At 41.9% G+C, this 20,360-nt stretch overlaps 2 long non-coding RNA genes across 2 annotated transcripts in view; one reads left to right on the forward strand and one right to left on the reverse strand.

The window, feature by feature from the left end:
* Positions 1-20,360, reverse strand: part of LOC140466314 (uncharacterized) — a 125,385-nt gene that overhangs the window by 69,963 nt on the left and 35,062 nt on the right. The gene's annotated exons all lie outside the window — the stretch shown is intronic.
* Positions 2,940-20,360, forward strand: part of LOC140466303 (uncharacterized) — a 43,461-nt gene continuing 26,040 nt past the window's right edge. Inside the window, exon 1 of the long non-coding RNA XR_011955209.1 lies at positions 2,940-3,036. This is a non-coding gene — a long non-coding RNA (uncharacterized lncRNA). The remainder of the gene's footprint in view (positions 3,037-20,360) is intronic.

Below are 20,360 nucleotides of genomic sequence, written 5' to 3' on the forward strand. Positions count from 1 at the left end.
TTCCATCAGTCACTTTGCTCAAATAAAATCACTTTTAATTCTATCTGCATGCCAAATGCTTCTCACAATCTTTGTCTGGACCTCAATACTTCAGAGCTTTTTTTATTTCAAAACTGCTTCTCCATTGCCTGTTTCTGTGAGTTTTTGCCTCTTCTTGTTTGCAGGCAGAAAATAAATCTTAATGTCATAGGCTTGCACACTTTCCTCAAAAAGTGAGGTACCAATGACTATAGAGATAAGTTGATAAATTTCTTATTGTCTGTACTACTTGAGGAAATAATATCAATGTTAATTAATGCATCAACAACACCAATAACCTGAGTTTATATAGTGCCTTAAATGCAGCAAACTCTTCCATTTGTGATTACATGCACACACTCTCTCACGTGCACTCACGCTCATACCCACACTCACATACACATACTTACTCTCTATCTCTCTCTTTCATGCACACAGACACACATCTAAGTCCATAGGATGGATTTGTATTTGCAGAATTATATTTGCAGATAAATTCTATTTTGCTCAAAAATGCACAATCTGCAGGCAGTCAATGCAGACATTCAATATATGTAATATTTTATAAATTCCACTTTGGAAATAGTCTGACTCAAGATTGGGATACAGCCAGACTCTGATCTCACACCTTTAATGCATTGTCTGAGCTGAGATGTCACCTTTTGTTGTAAAACCTTAAGTTGTCTCGAGAAGGTGACTTAAAAGAGGTTCTGGGATTTACATATATCATTTCAGTTGCATGACACTGTAATGTTTTGCTATAAATCCTGCGTCGTATAGTCTTATTCTCCACAACCACCAGATGAAGGAGCAGCGCTCTGAAAGCTAGTGCTTCCAAATAAACCTGTTGGACTATAACCTGGTGTTGTGTGATTTTTAACAACTAGTAATCGGAATGGTGTTAAGTGTAATTTAACACTGAGCTACACAAGAAGCTATTAAGAGAAGTTTCATCAAAATGGTAGATTTTAAGGATCATCTTAAAGGAGATGGCAATCTAAAGTGGTGGAGAGCCTTTGGAAAAGTACTCCAGACGCTGAGGCCTAGCCAGCTGAAGGCTTCGCCACCAACTTCATTGTGGAAAAATTTTATATTTTTAAATTGCATGAAGACCTTTAATTTAAAAAAATTGCAAGATCTTTTTGGAGAGAAAATGAACTTAATCCTGATATATAGTGCTTCCATTGTAAGGTGTCCTTGATAAAAAGAAATAATTGCATTTATATATATATATGTTTTATAATCTCAAGATGTGTAAAGTTTTTTCTTAGACAATAATGTACTTATAAAGTTTAGATACCCTGGTTTTGTAAGAAATATGGGCAATGTGTGCTCAGAAAGCTCCTCTAAATTAGAATTTGCTAATGCTAGGGCACTAGGCTTTGGTGATGTTGATGAAAAATGGGTGCTATTCAAGATACCACGATAACATGCCTGCTCATTTTTAAAATATATCATAAAATCAAAACTTCTGACAGTACAGCATCCCCCTCAGCACTGCAGTGAAGTATCAAATTAATTGCTTTGCTTAAGTATTTGTTGTCAGTTTTGAACCCACAATTTTTTTGACTCAGATCAGAGTGCTATCACTGAGTCACAGCTGAGCATATCAACAATTACCTTTTACAACACTTCCTCTACAAAATCAACTGCACTGAATAATGTAATAAGGTCAATTTCTCTATCCACTGTGACCTTGAGCACATGATGTACTTATGTGTTCTGTTCTGACAATGATGGAACATAGTCTGAGTATTGTTCAGTTTCTTTCATTATCATTTTACAACAAGAAAACCGATAAGAAATAAATCATTTATAATGATCTAACTATAATGATTACTCCAATAACTACAACACACATAGTTTATTTCATTTGGTATAGATTTAACTGTCCAGTGGGAATTCTGATATGTACATTGATGGAAGAGGAAGATAATAGTTTCTTTTAAAATACATTATGAAATAATAATAAGTTATCACACTAAATTCTGAGACCACATGATGCTTTAAAGTTGTTCAATGTAAAGACAAATAATCACTCGTGTCTAATGAATTTCCATTGACCCCGCCACCTCACTATTTCATAATTTACGTTCCTTTATAGTCTCCAGACTTCTCTCATTTAATACTGAGCCTGACATTAAAGGCTAAGGTAAAGGATTGGTTGTGCAATTCCTGTCAATTTGAAAAAAATGATAAGTGAACCTTTGACAAGATGTCCTGAAGATCTGATGTCAGGTGACAAGGTCAGTTAGGTCATAGAACACTGTAAAAATATAAGCATCTGGTCGTCAGCAGCACAAAATTCTGCATATTCTTGAGAAATAATGTCACTGAGTTTTTACAGGTTACTTGTTGAAAGGATAACTCAGGTAGATATCTAGAAATCTTTTCCCTATTCAGGACAAAACCTTATCTATTAGTTAATTGAACTGGCTGTTTGCACAGTCAAGCTATTACAATCTCTTTCTCTAACAACAAGCAAACATTGCAAAATGTTACAAGACCAATGACCATTCATCAATAACAGCATGTCAGAAATCCTATAGAATGCCTTCACAAAATATTTGCTTTTGCCAGTTAAAAGCGGATAGGTTTTAATACAGTTTAACAAGGCATTCTCTTTGATGTGACAGGACATGTACAGCTGAGATCTATGAAGTGAAAAGCCTGTTTGCTGAACAAGCCACCCACTTGATGGGTGATTTCCCCCGAATGACGACTTTGTGTTTCATAATTAACATGTTTTGATAAATTTGTAAAGGAAATTCTTGCTAATGTTGTTGAATCTTAAGGAGTAACCTTTATGTACCATATGATCTATCGCCCAGGTTTTCACCTTCATGCCTGTTTGGACATGAGGTATTTAGAGTTTGGTTGCTGAAACTGGACAGGGCACAGTTTCTGCTCCCTGTTTGAAACTTGCATTCCAATATTTTCTTGTTATCAGTGGGCGTGTGAGGAGCATATCTCATTCAGAGAATGCCCTGCTTAGCACATGGCACACCTATGTTTCAGGTAAGTAACAAATATTTAAGAACTGATATGGCTGGTTAGTTTGTGCACGACAGAACTGCATTGCTGCTAAATACATTGAACATTCCATTTAAAGCGAGGTCATGACCTCGTCCGTATAATTGCTGAACTACTGATCCAGAGACCCTTGTGGTGTTAATGTGCTAGGTTCAAAACCCTGCACAGCAGATGGTGAGGTTTTAAAAATCTGAATTTAAAAATATCTGGAATTGAAAATCATTGCAATTTTTCATAATTAAAAAAACACTGGGTTCACTTTTAGGGAATGAAATAGCTACCCTTTCCCAGTCTGGACGACATGTAACTCCATAGCCACAGCAATGTATTTGACTCTGAAATGGCCTAGCAAGTCACTCGTTGTACAAAACTGATAAAAAGCCTCAAAAAAATAATGAAACGAGATGGACTTACCCGGGTACCAGAAGCAACAATGGCAAATATAGCCCTATTGACCTCGCAAAGTCCTCTTTGCAAATATCAGAGGGAAGGGTCCGAAGTTGGGAGATCTGTCTTACAGACTAGTCAACCAACAGCCTATCATACTCATAGTTTCAGAAATCTTACAGACTAATTATGGCCTATCAGCCTACAATTAATTATCAGTAAAGAAATCGAAGTGGGCCTTGATATTGCTGCCAGATAGCACTTGTTTAACAAACACCTGCTCACCAATGCTCATTTTGGGTTCTGTCAAGTCACTCAGCTCCTCACCTCCTTACAGCCTAGTTTCAAACGTGGACTAAAGAGCTTATTAGCTGCCTGACCTGCTGTGCTTTTCCAGCACCGCTCTAATCTAGACCCCAGGAGTTTTGATCTTCAAACCTGCAAGGCTTTCACTGACATCAAGAACGGATGCAATCAACATATAGATTTTTGTCACTACCCTCAACCTGATGTCAGGGGTGTGACAACTGTAACTACCTCCAAGGAGGTAGTTATCTTTAATCATGCTGTGGAGGCAGTTCCCTCTTGTTTTACCATCAAAACTTCTAGGGTCTAGATGAGAGCGGTGCTGGAAAAGCACAGCAGGTCAGGCAGCATCCGTGGAGCAGGAAAATCGACGTTTTGGGCAAAAGCCCTTCATCAGGAACAGAGGCAGAGTGCCTGCAGGGTGGAGAGATAAATTAGAGGGGGGTGGGGGTGGGGAGAAAGTAGCATAGAGTACAATAGGTGAGTGGGGGAGGGGATGGAGGTGATAGGTCAGAGAGGAGGGTGGGGGAAGGTAGCAAAGAGTACAATGAGTGAATGGGGGTGGGGATGAAGGTGGTAGGTCAGAGGGGAGGGTGGAGTGGATAGGTGGAAAGGAAGATAGGCAGGTAGGACAAGTAATGGGGACGATGCTGAGCTGGACGATTGGAGCTGGGGTGAGGTGGGGGAAGGGGAAATGAGGCGAGTCTGTTTCAGGACTTGGTAGAAGAGCTTCAGGGCAGAGGTGATGACCTGGGGGTTGCAATGAGAGAGGGACTCACTGAGATTCCTGTAGAGAGAGGAGGAAAACATCTTCAAGGCAGGCATCCTTCCAAGAGGATTCGCAGTAGGGTTAAAATCAACTGGGTAAAAACAAGGACTGCAGATGCTGGAAACCAGAGTCTAGATTAGAGTGGTGCTGGAAAAGCACAGCAGGTCAGACAGCATCCGAGGAGCAAAGCTACTTTCCGGAGATGGAGGTGGAGGAATTGGGAGAATGGGCTGGAGGTCTTGCAGGATGCTGGGTGGGAGGAGGAGTAGTCCAGGTAGTTTTGGGAGTCTGTAGACGTCCATCTGGAGACTGTCACCGGAGATAAAATGGTGAGCTTAAGAAAGGAGAGGGAGGTTTCCAGGATGGACCAAGTGAATTTGAGGGCAGGGTGGAAGTTGTGGGTGAAGTTGATGAACTGCTCCAGTTCAGCTTGGGTACAGGATGCTACATCAATGCAATCATCGATGTAACAGCGGAAGAGTTGGGGTACAGTGTCTGTGTAGGTATTTCCAGTTTGGCAGTTGGAGACACCATTGTTCTGCCATTCTTATTTTCTGATCACTTAATCTGAACTATCACCACCCTTTCTCTCCCAGCACTCCTGCTCCCTGACTCCCTCCAGACTTTACATCAGCTCTGATGAAGAGTCATCTAGACTGGAAATGTTAGCTTGCTGTCTCTCCATGGATGCTGCCTGATCCACTGTGATCTCCAGCATTTTTAAGTTTTCAGTACTTTCCATTGTCTTATCAACCTGCTCAAAGTACTTAATTTGGTAAAACATAAGTCTCTGTGGATTGTGTTCTTGAGATTTGGATACTCAATAAATTTAAACACAATTCTGCAACTGTTTCATGATATCTGACTGCAAATGTCTTGAATGAGAGATCTGAAATAAGTGCCTTCAAAGTTCAGAGTGGGGCAAACAAGGATGTGGGATAGCTCCCATACTATTTACAATCTACCTGACACTGACCTTCACCTCATCAAAGATCAAATGCCCTCTAGTGTTAAATTTTAACACTGTCCAGATGCAAAGCTCTTTAACCTCAACTGACAACCACCATGACTAGCAGAATTTGAGTGTTTGTGGTTTTGTTGCTGACTCTGTGTTATATTTTCAAGCCACTCTCCATCTCTTCAATTCTGCAAGCAAGAGCCTTGGCCTGTGTTTGAACACTGCCAATCCAAAACTTATCTATCAACCCAGTCGTGGTTGGGTAAATATTTACCTCCCATGTATGTTGAAGGAGGGACTCTGAAAGATATCGAACACTTCCGATTCCTTGATCGCCAGCTGTCTCCAAAGGTCACCATTCATAAGGAGATCCAGTACTGGAACAGATGGCCTAACAGCAAATGTTTGACAACAAAGTGCTCCACTAGTCAACAAAACTCCTGATCTTTAGTGTTTTTCTTGTCCAGCAGATGAGGAGTGCACATCAGTGACATAAAAGAGGGCAAGAAAAATGCTAGCAGCAATGTTATCACCCTGTCCTCAGAATTCAATACAAATACCTTTTGATAAATGCTAGCATTCGTTTCGAAGCCAGCTTCATAAGAATGCAGGCGAAGCTAATGTTAACTCAACAATGGACTGGACACAATGTCCTGTCTGTCAAAAAACAAATCTCCTGCCAAAGTCTGCTTTCTCAAAGCTCAAGGAAAACACCACAAGAACATTCTGCAGTTCTTCATAAAGCCAATCAGCATTGTCATCAATGACTGGGAGGATCACCAATTGATTAAAATTGTAACATCTTGTCCATTGAGCTGTACAATGCTTTGAATCTAAAAGCCTTAATGCTGAGGCTATAGGAGAGAAAAGGAGGCAAATGCTGAATTCTGGTTCCCAATGCCTCATGGGAGAGCCCCAAGTGCCGAGACATTAGTCGGTCAAGACCTAACCTGTTCAGTCAGGTGATTACAGATGGAAGAAATGCATGACCCTGAGTAGACATCACCCTCAGTTTGAGGTACATCTGATGATGCAGTATGAAATAGTTATAAGAATGGAAAAAGTGAACAGGGTGTGGAGGAATCCAATGCTACAACTCCTACAGCTTTGCCACCAGTCATCCTGCAAATTTTCTTACCAACTGGGTGGGGAGGGAAATTTTGTAAAATTCTATATCAGATGCTGCCAAGTACTTAAATCAGCATTAATCTGCGTTTCAATTACTCAAATGGTGTGGTTCAGATCAGATACCGACTCTGCAGAAAACCCTTTTACAGGAGAAACAAACTCCACCTCGCACACTTAAACCATAATAGGTCCCTTGTGGTATTTGAACAATTCATAAGTGGTTGGAAGTGAAGTGAAGTGAACTCCCAAAACCAGCACTAACTAATCTTAATAAAATTTGGATAACAGAACAGTCATCATCACAGTTTAGTCCATTACAAAGCAGGAAATGAGGTATTGGACCTCTGGAAAGAACAAGCTTTTCACTATTGCATTCTACTCCAGTAACCTCAGCATGAAATACTTCAGAAAGAGTGAAGGAATGTTGCGCTGTTGGAAAGTTTTTGTTTCTCATTAAAGACACCAAAATGGAATCGATCTGCCAGCTCTCAGATGAGTTTGATCCCACGACAAGAAAGGGAGCTGGAGACATTGGAGGTATCAACTCGGAGAATGAGTATCCCTTGGATCATGGAATGGGAAACGCGGGAAGTCACTTGTGGCAAAGCCCACCTCCCGAATGAAAGGCTCTGAAGCACTAAGGTGAGAGCGGTCTGTGTTGAACAGGTTAAGGTGAAGTTGGTGACCCAGTCCAGCCAACCTCCACTACTGGAACCTCAATTACAAACCTCACCTACACCAGTGGAGAGACATTAACAGTGCAACATATAGCGGAGGGATGTTCCATCTACAAATTAAGTGGCAGACTAATTGCCTTAAAGCCAGTAAATGTGAGGGTTACCACTTAGAACTGAGGATTTGAATTCACTAAATAAATTACTAAATGATGAGAAATGTCCATGACTAAAAAAGGAAAAAACATAACAAAGTCACGACATCATATTTCACCGAAATACCGGTCACTCAGTAATGGGTCACCGAGAAGCCCCTGGAGAGAAGCTGCCACTATTCCCAGAACTTTTACATGTCTTTGCACCCAGGGGCTGCCAACTCAGTGCAGCTGTGGATGACAAGAAATTTGTCATCAATATTATCAGATAAAAATTGCTGCACAGGATTTTTGCTTTGTCTGGCCAATGTTCTCATCTCCTGAAGTTGTGGAGTCTTCAGATTTGGTTATCATTGGTTCTGGTCACTGTCTAATAATTCACCTCATTTGCTAGTCTTGACCATCATAGGCAATGGGCTGTTCAACCTTTTGTCATTTATATAAATGATTTGGATGTGAACATAGGAGGTATAGTTGGTAAGTTTGCAGATGACATAAAATTGAAAATGTAGTGGACAATGAAGAAGGTTACCTCAGATTACAATGGGATCTTGATCAGACGGGCCAATGGGCTGAACAGTGGCAGATGGAGTTTAATTCAGATAAATGTGAGGTGCTGCATTTTGGAAAGGCAAATCAGAGCAGGACTTATACACTTAATGATAAGGTCCTGGGGAGTGTTAATGAACAAAGAGACCTTGGAGTGCAGGTTCATAGTTCCTTGAAAGTAGAATCACAGGTTGACAGGATAGTGGAGAAGGTGTTTGTATGCTTGCCTTTATTGATCAGTGCATTGAGCACAGGAGTTGGGAGCTCATGTTGCAGTTGTACTGGACAGTGGTTAGGACACTATTTGAATACTGTGTGCAATTCTGGTCTCTCTGCTATTGGAAGGATGTTATGAAACTTGAAAAGGTTCGGAAAAGGTTTACAAGTATGTTGCCAGGCTTGGAGGGTTTGAGCTGTAGGGAGAGGCTGATTAGGCTGGAGCAATTTTTCCTGGAGTGTCGGAGGCTGAGGGGTGACCTTATATAGAGGTTTATAAAATCATAATGGCATATGTAGGGTAAACAAACAAGGTCTTTACCCCTGGGTGGGGGAGTCCAGAACAAGAGGGCATAGGTTTAAGGTGACAGAGGAAAGATTTAAAAGGAACCTAAGGGACAATTTTTTGTGCAGAGGGTGGTGCGTGTATGGAATGAGCTGTTAGAGGAAGTGGTGAAGGCTAGTACAATGCCACATTTAAAGGCATTGGGACAGGTATGTCAATAGAAAGGGTTTACAGGGATATGGACCAATTGCTAGAAAATTGGACTAGATTTATTTTAGATATCTGGTGGCATAGACGAGTTGGATTAGAGTGGTGCTGGAAAAGCACAGCAGTTCAGGCAGCATCCGAGGAGCAGGAAGATCGACGTTTCGGGCAAAAGCCCTTCATCAGGAAATAGGCAGATTGCCTGAAGGGTGGAGAGATAAATGAGAGGAGGGTGGGGGTGGGGAGAAAGCAGCATAGAGTACAATAGGTGAGTGGGGGTGGGGATGAAGGTGATAGGTCAGGGAGGAGGGTGGGGGAAGGTAGCAAAGAGTACAATGGGTGAATGGGGGTGGGATGAAGGTGATAGGTCAGAGAGGAGGGTGGAGTGGATAGGTGCTACTCTTTGCTACCTTCCCCCACCCTCCTCCCTGACCTATCACTTTCATCCCCACCCCAACTCATCCATTGTACTCTATGCTACTTTCTCCCCACCACCCCCTCTTCTCATTTATCTCTCCACCCTTCAGGCACTCTGCCTCTTTCCTGATGAAGGGCTTTTGCCCAAAACGCCGATTTCCCTGCTCCTCGGATGCTGCCTGAACTGCTGTGCTTTTCCAGCACCACTCTAATCCAGAATCTAGTTTCCAGCATCTGCAGGTCATTGTTTTACAAAGACGAGTTGGACCAAAGGGACTGTTTCAGTGCTGTATATCTCTATGACTCTATGACTGTAAGATTACAGAAAACTCCATTAAAATAAGTCATTAAATAACTCCATGCCCTGGAAAATGTCTCATAGCAGAGAAAAGATGGATTGAGATGGACTTGTCAATACAACCAAAAGATGGTTGACAGTGAAGTCAGTGACGCTAGATCTAATTTACGAACGTATATTTGGGAGCTAAAAAATAAGAAGAATAACTTTTAATTTTTCTTTATTCTTTCATGGGATCTGGGTATTTTTATCTTGATGCTAGCAGTTATGAAGATGGATCACTAGACTCTCCACAGATGCTGTCAGATCTGCTGAACTTCTCCAGCAATTTTTATTTTTGTTTCAGATTTGCGGCATCCATAGTTCTTTGTTTTATTTCTGGGAGAAACTGTTCCTATTCAAGAACGTAACAACTTCTTTGTTTTACATTGTTATATGGGTCAATATTTATTGACCAATCTAAATCGCGGTGAGCTGTTCTTCTTGAACCACTGCGGTAAATATGATGTAGGCACACCAAGGTGCTGTCATGGAGTTAGGATTTTGATCCAGCAACAGTGAAAGAACAGTGATATATTTCAAAGTCAGTATGGTATGAGACTGGAAAAGGAATTTGTGGGTAGCGGTGTTCCCAATTATTTGTTTCATTGTCAGTCTAGAGATCATGTATTTGGAAAGTACTGTCAAAATAACCTTACTGAACTGCAGCAGTGCATCTGGGAGCTGTTACATACAGCCGCCAGTGTGCTTTGATGGTGATGACAGGAAATACTGAAGGTGGTGGATTGTGTACCAATCAAGCAACAGATGGTTACCAATCAAGCAACTTTTGGGAGTTGCGCTCATCCTGGCAGGTGGAAAATCTCCTATCACATTCCGATCTATGCCTCGAAGTTTGGCACGAGGGCATCAATAAATGAATTGCTTGCCTCAGAGAATCAAACCTCTGAGCAGTTCTGCTAGCCAGAATATTTCCAGATCTGTTTCAGTCAGTACTGGACAACGGTAATCCCCGTAACACAGATAGTAGGCAATAGGATGCCGATAGTAGGCAATAGGATAGCAAAGTAAGAAATACGATGCCGACATAAGGAAATAGGATAGAAATATTAGGCAACAGGATGCTGATAGTAGGAAATAGGATTCCCATAGTAGGCAACAGGATACCAATAATATGCAGCAAGACACCGATAATAGGCAATAAGATACCGATAGTGGGCAATAGGATAATGATAATAGGCACTAGGAGACCAGGGCTCTTGCCCGAAACGTCGATTTTGCTGCTCGTTGGATGCTGCCTGAGCTGCTGTGCTCTTCCAGCACCACTAATCCAGAATAGGAGATCAATAGTGGGCAATAGGATACCGATAATCGGCAATGGGATACTGACAATAGGAAATTGGATATCGATAGTTGGCAATAGGATACTGATTCTAGGCAATAGAATACCAATAATGGGCAATAGAATACCGATAGTGAGCAATAGGATACTGATAATAAGCAATAGGATACCGAGACTGGGCAATAGGATATCGCTAATAGGCAATAGGATACCAATAATGGACAATAGGATACCTATAGTGGGAAATAGGCTACAGATAATAGGCAATAGGATACCTATAGTGGGCAATAGGATACAGATAATAGGCAATAGGATACTGATAGTGGGCAATAGGATACAGATAATAGGCAATAGGATACTGATAGTGGGCAATAGGATACCAATAATGGGCAAAAGGATACAGATAGTGGGCAATAGGATGCCAATAATTGGCAAAAGGATACCGATAGTGAGCAATAGGATGCCGACAATTGGCAAAAGGATACCGAGAGTGGGCAATAGGATACCCATAGTGGGCAATAGGACACCAATAATAGGCAATAGCATACCGATAATTGGCAATACCATACCGATAGTGGGCAGTAGGATACCGATAATCGGCAATACGATACCGATCGTGGGCAATAGGATACTGATAATCGGCAATAGGATACCCATAGTGGGCAATAGGATACCAATAGTGGGCAATAGGAGACTGATAGTGGACAATAGGATCCCGATAGTAGGCAAAAGGATACTGATAATAGGCAATAGGATACCGAGAGTGGGCAATAGGATATCGAGAGTGGGCAATAGGATATCGAGAGTGGGCAATAGAATACTGATAATAGGCAATAGAATACTGATAGTGGGCAATAGGATACAGATAGTGGGCAAAAGGATACCAATAATGGGCAATAGGATACCGATGGTAGGCAATAGGAAACCGTAGTAGGCAATAAGATACTGATAATAGGCAATAGGATATCAATAATAGGCAATAGGTTACTGATAGTGTGTGATAGGATCCCGATAGTAGGCAAAAGGATACTGAGAGTGGGCAATAGGATACCCATAATGGGCAATAGGATACCGATCTGAAAATGTTTTGCTGGAAAAGCGCAGCAGGTCAGGCAGCATCCAAGGAGCAGGAGAATCGACGTTTCGGGCACGAGCCCTTCTTCAGGAATGAGGAAAGTGTGCCAAGTGGGCTAAGATAAAAGGTGGGGAGGAGGGACTTGGGGGAGGGGCGTTGGAAATGCGATAGGTGGAAGGAGGTTAAGGTGAGGGTGATAGGCTGGAGTGGGGATGGGGGCGGAGAGGTCAGGAAGAAGATTGCAGGTTAGGAAGGTGGTGCTGAGTTCGAGGGTTGGGACTGAGACAAGGTGGGGGGAGGGGAAATGAGGAAACTGAAGAAGTCTGAGTTCATCCCTTGTGGTTGGAGGGTTCCTAGGCGGAAGATGAGGCGCTCTTCCTCCAGCCGTCGTGTTGCTATGGTCTGGCGATGGAGGAGTCCAAGGACCTGCATCCCATATTCCCAATTCCTTCGTCTCCTCCCAGGAGGACCAGTTCCAAAACCGTACAACCCAGATGGCCTCCTTCTTCAAGGACTGCAATTTCCCCTCAGACGTGGTCGACGATGCCCTCCACCGCATCTCTTCCACTTCCCACTCCTCCACCCTTGAGCCCCGCCCCTCCAACCGCCACCAGGACAGAACCCCACTGGTCCTCACCTACCACCCCACCAACCTCCATGTACAGCGTATCATCCGCTGTCATTTCCGCTACCGCCAAACGGACCCCACCACCAGGGATATATTTCCCTTCCCTCCCCTATCAGCGTTCCGAAAAGACCATTCCCTCCGTGACTCCCTCGTCAGGTCCACCCTCCCCACCAACCCAACCTCCACTCCCGGCACCTTCCCCTGCAACCTCAAGAAATGCAAAACTTGCACCCACACCTCCCCCCTTACTTCCCTCCAAGACCCCAAGGGATCCTTCCATATCCGCCACAAATTCACCTGCACCTCCACACACATCATCTATTGCATCCGCTGCACCCAATGTGGCCTCCTCTATATTGGGGAGACAGGCCGCCTACTTGCGGAACATTTCAGAGAACACCCCTGGGACACCCGGACCAACCAACCCAACCATCCCGTGGCTCAACACTTCAAATTCCCCTTCCACTCCACCAAGGATATGCAGGTCCTTGGACTCCTCCATCGCCAGACCATAGCAATACGACGGTTGGAGGAAGAGCGCCTCATCTTCCGCCTAGGAACCCTCCAACCACAAGGGATGAACTCAGATTTCTCCAGTTTCCTCATTTCCCCTCCCCCCACCTTGTCTCAGTCAACTCCCTCGAACTCAGCACCGTCTTCTTAACCTGCAATCTTCTTCCTGACCTCTCTGCCCCCACCCCACTCCAGCCTATTACCCTCACCTTTACCTCCTTCCACCTATCACATTTCCAATGCCCCTCCCCCAAGTCCCTCCTCCCTATCTTTTATCTTAGCCTGCTGGACACACTTTTCTCATTCCTGAAGAAGGGCTTATGCCCGAAATGTCGATTCTCCTGTTCCTTGGATGCTGCCTGACCTACTGCGCTTTTCCAGCAACACATTTTCAGCTCTGATCTCCAGCATCTGCAGTCCTCACTTTCTCCTCCAATAGGATACTGATAATAGGCAATGGGATACTGAGAGTGGGCAATAGGATATCGATAGTGGGCAATAGGATACGGAGAAAGGGCAATAGGATAACAATAACAGGCAATAAGATACTGATAATAGGCAATAGGGTACCAAAAGTGGGCAATAGGATACTGATCATGGGCAATAAGATACCAATAGTGAGCAATACAATACCGATAATATGCAATAGGATATCGAGAGTGGGCAATAGTGTACAGATTATAGACACTAGGATACCGATAATAGGCAACAGGATACTGATAATAGTCAATAGGATACCGATAGTGGGCAATAAGATAAAGATAATAGGCAATAGGATATCGATAATCGGCAAAAGGATACCGAGAGTGGGCAATAGGATACTGATAAAAGGCAATAGGAAACCGATAGTGTGCAATAGGATACCGATAAAAGGCAATAGGATACCGAGAGTGGGCAATAGGAGACTGATAATAGGCAATAGGAAACCGATAGTGTGCAATAGGATACCGATAAAAGGCAATAGGATACTGAGAGTGGGCAATAGGATACTGATAATAGGCAATAGGAAACCGATAGTGTGCAATAGGATACCGATAAAAGGCAATAGGATACCGAGAGTGGGCAATAGGAGACTGATAATAGGCAATAGGAAACCGATAGTGTGCAATAGGATACCGATAAAAGGCAATAGGATACCGAGAGTGGGCAATAGGATATTGATAATAGGAAATTGGATACCTAGAGTGGGCAATAGGAGACCCATAGTGGGCAATAGGATACCGATAATTCAATAGGATACTGATAATCGGCAAAAGGATACCAAGAGTGGGCAATAGGAAACTGATAGTGGGCAACAGGATACCGATAATAGGCAATAGAATACTGGTATTAGGCAATAGGAAACTGATAGTAGGCAATAGGATACCGATAATAGACAATAGAATACTGATAATCGGCAAAAGGATACCGAGAGTGGCCAATAGGATACAGATAGTGGACAATAGGATACTGATAACTGGCAATAGGATACCGAGAGTGGGCAATAGTTTACAGATTATAGGCACTAGGATACCGATAATAGGCAACAGGATACGAGAGTGGGCAATAGGATACCAATAATGGTCAATAGGATACTGATAATAGGCAATAGGATACCAATAGTGGGTAATAGGATACTGATAATTGGCAATAGGATACTGATAGTGGGCAATAGGATACTGATAATTGGCAATAGGAGACTGACACTGGGCAATAGGATACCGATAGAGGGCAATAGGATGCCCATAGTGTGCAATAGGATATGCATAGTGGGCAATAGGATACCAATAATAGGCAATAGGATACCGATAATAGGCAATAGGATGCCAATAATCGGCAATAGGATACCGACAGTGGGCAATAGGATACTGATAATCGGCAATAGAATACCGATAGTGGGCAATAGGATACAGATAGTGAGCAAAAGCATACTGATAGTAGGCAATTAGAGACTGATAATCGGCAATAGAATACCGATAGTGGGCAATAGGGTAGCAATAGTGGGCAATAGGACGCTGATAGTAGGCAATAGGATACTGATAATAGGCAATAGGATACCGATAGTGTGCAATAGGATACCGATAACCGGCAATAAAAGACTGATAATAGGCAATAAGATACCAATAGTAGGCAATAGGATACCAATAATAGGCAATAGGACATCGATGATAGGCAATAGGATACCGATAGTGGGCAATAGGATACCGATAGAAGTAATAGGATAATGCTAGTGGGCAATAGGATACCGATAATGGGGAATAGGAAAATGATAATAGGCAATACGATACTAATAGTGGGCAATCAGATACCAATAGTAGGTAATACGATATCGATAATGGGCAATAGGAAAATGATAATAGGCAGTAGGATACCAATAGTGGGCAATAGGATACTGATTGTAGGCAATAGGATATCGCTAATAGGCAATAGGATACCGATAGTAGGCCATAGGACACCAATACTGGGGGATAAGATACCGATAATAGGCAATAGGATACCGATAGTGGGCAATAGGAAACAGATAGCAGGCAATAGGATACCAATAGTAGGCAATAGGATACCGTTAGTGGGCAATAGGATACCGATAATAGGCAATAGGATACCGATAGTAGGTAATCAGATACCGAATTTAGGCAGAAGGATACCAATAGTAGGCAATCGGATACAGATAATAGGCAATAGGATACCCATAGTCGGCAATAGGATACCGATAGTAGGCAATAGGATAATGATAATAGGCAATAGGATACCAGAACTAGATAATAGGATACCGATAGTAGGCAATAAGATACCAATAGTAGGCAATAGGATATTGATAATAGGCAATGAGACTGATAATAGGCAATAAGATACCAATAGTGGGCAATAGGATACCAATAATAGGCAATAGGACATCGATGATAGGCAATAGGATACCGATAGTGGGCAATACGATACCGATAATTGGCAATAGGGTATTGATAATAGGCAATAGGATGCCGATAATCGGCAATAGGATACTGACAGTGGGCAATAGGATACTGAAAATCGGCAATAGAATACCGATAATGGCAATAGGATACTGATAATCAGCAATAGAATACCGATAATGGCAATAGAATACCGATAATGGCAATAGGATACCAATAGTGTGCAATAAGATACCGATAGTAGACAATAGGATACTGGTAGTGGGCAAGAGGATACCGATAATAGGCAATGAGATACTGATAATAGGCAACACATTTCCGATAATAGGCAATAGGATACCGATAGTGGGGAATAGGAAGCAGATAATAGGGAATAGTATACTGATAGTAGGTAATACAATACCGATAGTGGGCAATGGGATACCAATTGTAGGCAGTAGGATATTGCTAATAGGCAATAGGATACCGATAGTAGGCCATAGGACACCAATACTGGGGAATAAGATACCGATAATAGGCAATAGCATACCGATAGTGGGCAATAGAAAAACAGATAATAGGGAATAGGATACAGATAGCAGGTAAGAGGATACCGATAGTGGGCAATAAGATACCGATAGGGGGCAATTGGATACCAATATAGGCAATAGGATACCGAAAATAGAAAATAGGATACCAACAGTCGGCAATTGGATACTGATATTAGGCAACAGGATACTAATAGTAGGCAATACGATACAGATAATAGGCAATAGGATATCGATAGTGGGCAATTGGATACCGATAGTAGGCAATAGGATACCGATAATAGACAATAGGATACCGATAGTAGGCAATAGGATACCGATAGAAGTAATAGGATAATGCTAGTGGGCAATAGGATACCGATAGTGGGGAATAGGAAAATGATAATAGGCAATACGATACTAATAGTGGGCAATCAGATACCAATAGTAGGTAATACGATATCGATAGTGGGCAATAGGAAAACGATAATAGGCAGTAGGATACCAATAGTGCGCAATAGGATACTGATTGTAGGCAATAGGATATCGCTAATAGGCAATAGGATACCGATAGTAGGCCATAGGACACCGATACTGGGGAATAAGATACCGATAATAGGCAATAGGATACCGATAGTGGGCAATAGGAAACAGATAGCAGGCAATAGGATACCAATAGTAGGCAATAGGATACCGTTAGTGGGCAATAGGATACCGATAATAGGCAATAGGATACCGATAGTAGGTAATCAGATACCGATTTTAGGCAGAAGGATACCAATAGTAGGCAATAGGATACAGATAATAGGCAGTAGGATACTCATAGTCGGCAATAGGATACCAATAGTAGGCAATAGGATAATGATAATAGGCAATAGGATACCAGTACTAGATAATAGGATACCGATAGTAGGCAATAAGATACCGATAGTAGGCAATAGGATATTGATAATAGGCAATAGGATACTGATCATGGGAAATAGGATAACAATAATAGGAAATAGGATACCGATAATAGACAATAGGATACCGATAGTGGGCAATAGGATACTGATAAAAGGCAATAGAAAACTATAGTAGGCCTTAGGATACTGATATTGGGCAATAGGATACCATTAGTGGGCAATAGGAAACAGATAATAGACAATAGGATACCGATAGTAGGCCATAGGACACCGATACTGGGGAATAAGATACCGATAATAGGCAATAGCATACTGATAGTGGGCAATAGGAAACAGATAGCAGGCAATAGGATACCAATAGTAGGCCATAGGATACCGATAGTGGGGAATCGGATACCGATAATAGACAATAGAATACCGATAGTAGGCAAGAGGATACCGATAGTGGACAATAGGATACCGAGGGTAGGCAAGAGGATACCGATAGTAGGCAATAGGATACTGATAATAGGCAATTGGACACAGATAATAGGAAATAGGATACCGATAATAGGAAATAGGATACCAATAATGGACAATAGGATACCGATAGTGGGCAATAGGATACCGATAAAAGGCAGTAGAATAACTATAGTAAGCATTAGGATACTGATAGTGGGCAATAGGATACCGTTAGTGGGCAATAGGAAACAGATAATAGGGAATAGGATACCAATAGTAGGCAATAGGATACTGTTAGTGGGCAAGAGGATACCGATAGTGGGCAATAGGATACTGATAGTGGGCAATAGGATACTGATAATAGGCAATAGGATACCGTTAGTGGGCAATAGGACACCAATAGTAGGTAATAGGATATCGATAGTGGACAATAGGAAAATGTTAATAGGCAGTAGAATACCAATAGTGGGCAATAGGATACTGATTGTAGGCAATAGGATACCGATAATAGGCAATAGGATACCGATAGTAGGCAAGAGAATACCGATAGTGTGCAATACGATACCGATATTGGGCAATAGGATACCGATTGTAGGCAGTAGGATACTGCTAATCGGCAATAGGATACCGATAGTAGGCAATAGGACACCAATACTGGTGAATCAGATACCGATAATAGGCAATAGGATACTGATAGTAGGCAATAGGATACTGGTAGTGGGCAAGAGGATACCGATAATAGGCAATGGGATTACGATAATAGGCAACATGTTTCTGATAATAGGCAATAGGATACCGATAGTGGGCAACAGGAAACAGATAATAGGGAATAGGATACCGATAGTGGGCAAAAGGATACCGTTAGTGGGTAAAAGGATACTGACTGTAGGCAAGGTGATACCGATAGTTGGTAATAGGATACCGATAGTAGGCACTAGGATATCTTTAGTGGGCAATAGGATACCGAAAGTGAGCAATAGGATACCGTTGGTAGGCAATAGGATACCGAAAGCGGGCAACATGATACCGATAATGGGCAATAGGACACCGAAAGTGAGCAATACGATACCGATACTAGGCAATTGGATACTGATAGTAGGCAATCGGATACCGATAGAAGGCAATAGGATACCAATAATAGGCAATAAGATACCAATAGTAGGCAATAAGATACCGATAGTAGGCAATAGGATACCGATAGTAGACAATAGGATACCGATAAAAGGCAATAGAATAACGATAGTAGGCAATCGGATACCCATAGGATACCAATAATACGCAATAGGATACCAATAGTAGGCATTAGAATACCGATATTGGGCAATAGGATACCGATAGTGGGCAATAGGATACTGATAATAGGCAATAGGGTACCAATAGTGGGCAATAGGATACCGATTTTAGGCAGTAGGATACCGCTAATAGGCAATAGGATACCGATAGTAGACAATAGAACACCGATAGTGGGGAATCGGATACCAATAATAGTCAATGGAATACCGATAGTGGGCAACAGGATACCAATAATAGGCAATGGGATACCGATAGTAGGCAACAGGATACCGATACTGGGCAATAGGATACCGACAATGGGCAATAGAATAACGATAGTAGGCAATCGGATACCCATAGTGGGCAATAGGATACCAATAATAGGCAATAAGATACCGATAGTAGGCAACAGGATACTCATAATGGGCAATAGGATACCGATAGTAGGCAATAGGGTACAGATAATGGGCAATTGACAACGATAGTGGGCTATAGGAAACAGATAATAGGCAATAGGATACCCATAGTAGGCAATAGGATACCGTGAGTGAGCAATGGGATCCCGATAATAGGCAATAGAATACAGATAGTGGGCAATAGGATACTGATAGTGGGCAATAGGATGCTGTCTTCTCAAATTCAGACAAGAAAGACTTGAACTCGTCCCACTCCTCAGTTGACTGCATTTTATTTAAATTATAGGCTTGGAAATTAAGTGGGTGTTTAACTGCTTTACATGCTGTACTGTAAGATGCAGAAATAGTTGTGTCCTAAAGAAACTAGGATAGTTTCTGTAATGCTTAACTCAGTCCAAATAAAATAATACAAATGCTCCACTATTCGGATGTGCACACTCAAAGTGATCCCACAAACCAATAAGTTACAGAGTTGGTGGGTAGATTAAGAATGATTTTAAATTCCAGTAAAGATTATAGTTGCATGATTCTCATATGTTATTAGCTTGTGTAGATCCAGTTGGGCTCAATAATCTATCTGGTTTCAGTCTTGAGGCAGTATAAAGGTGTGAATGGACAAGTTTTATTTTCTTCTGGAGAGGACAGATAAGTTTTTTAAAAGTTCAGGCTGTAGTATATGGAGAGTCAAACTGTAAACAGTGTGTGAGCTGGAAAGACAGAGGACAATGCTTAAAGTTTGTCAGTTTGGAATCCATTCTGCTTCTGTCTCTCATCTGAAGGAATCAATTCTACACACACACACACAAACGCGCACACACACACACACATTAGCCAGCTTGCCCACATAATTATTTCTCTCCAAGTGACAACTAACCCATATTCAATCATGGCTGGTGAATTCGAATTGTAACTTGATTAGATTATGGCTGGGTGACTTCTTTCCTTACTTTGGCTGAAGTGATAATGTCTAATGCTT

This window comes from Chiloscyllium punctatum, chromosome 3, assembly GCF_047496795.1.
Source record: "Chiloscyllium punctatum isolate Juve2018m chromosome 3, sChiPun1.3, whole genome shotgun sequence".
NCBI classification, from domain to species: Eukaryota; Metazoa; Chordata; class Chondrichthyes; order Orectolobiformes; family Hemiscylliidae; genus Chiloscyllium; species Chiloscyllium punctatum.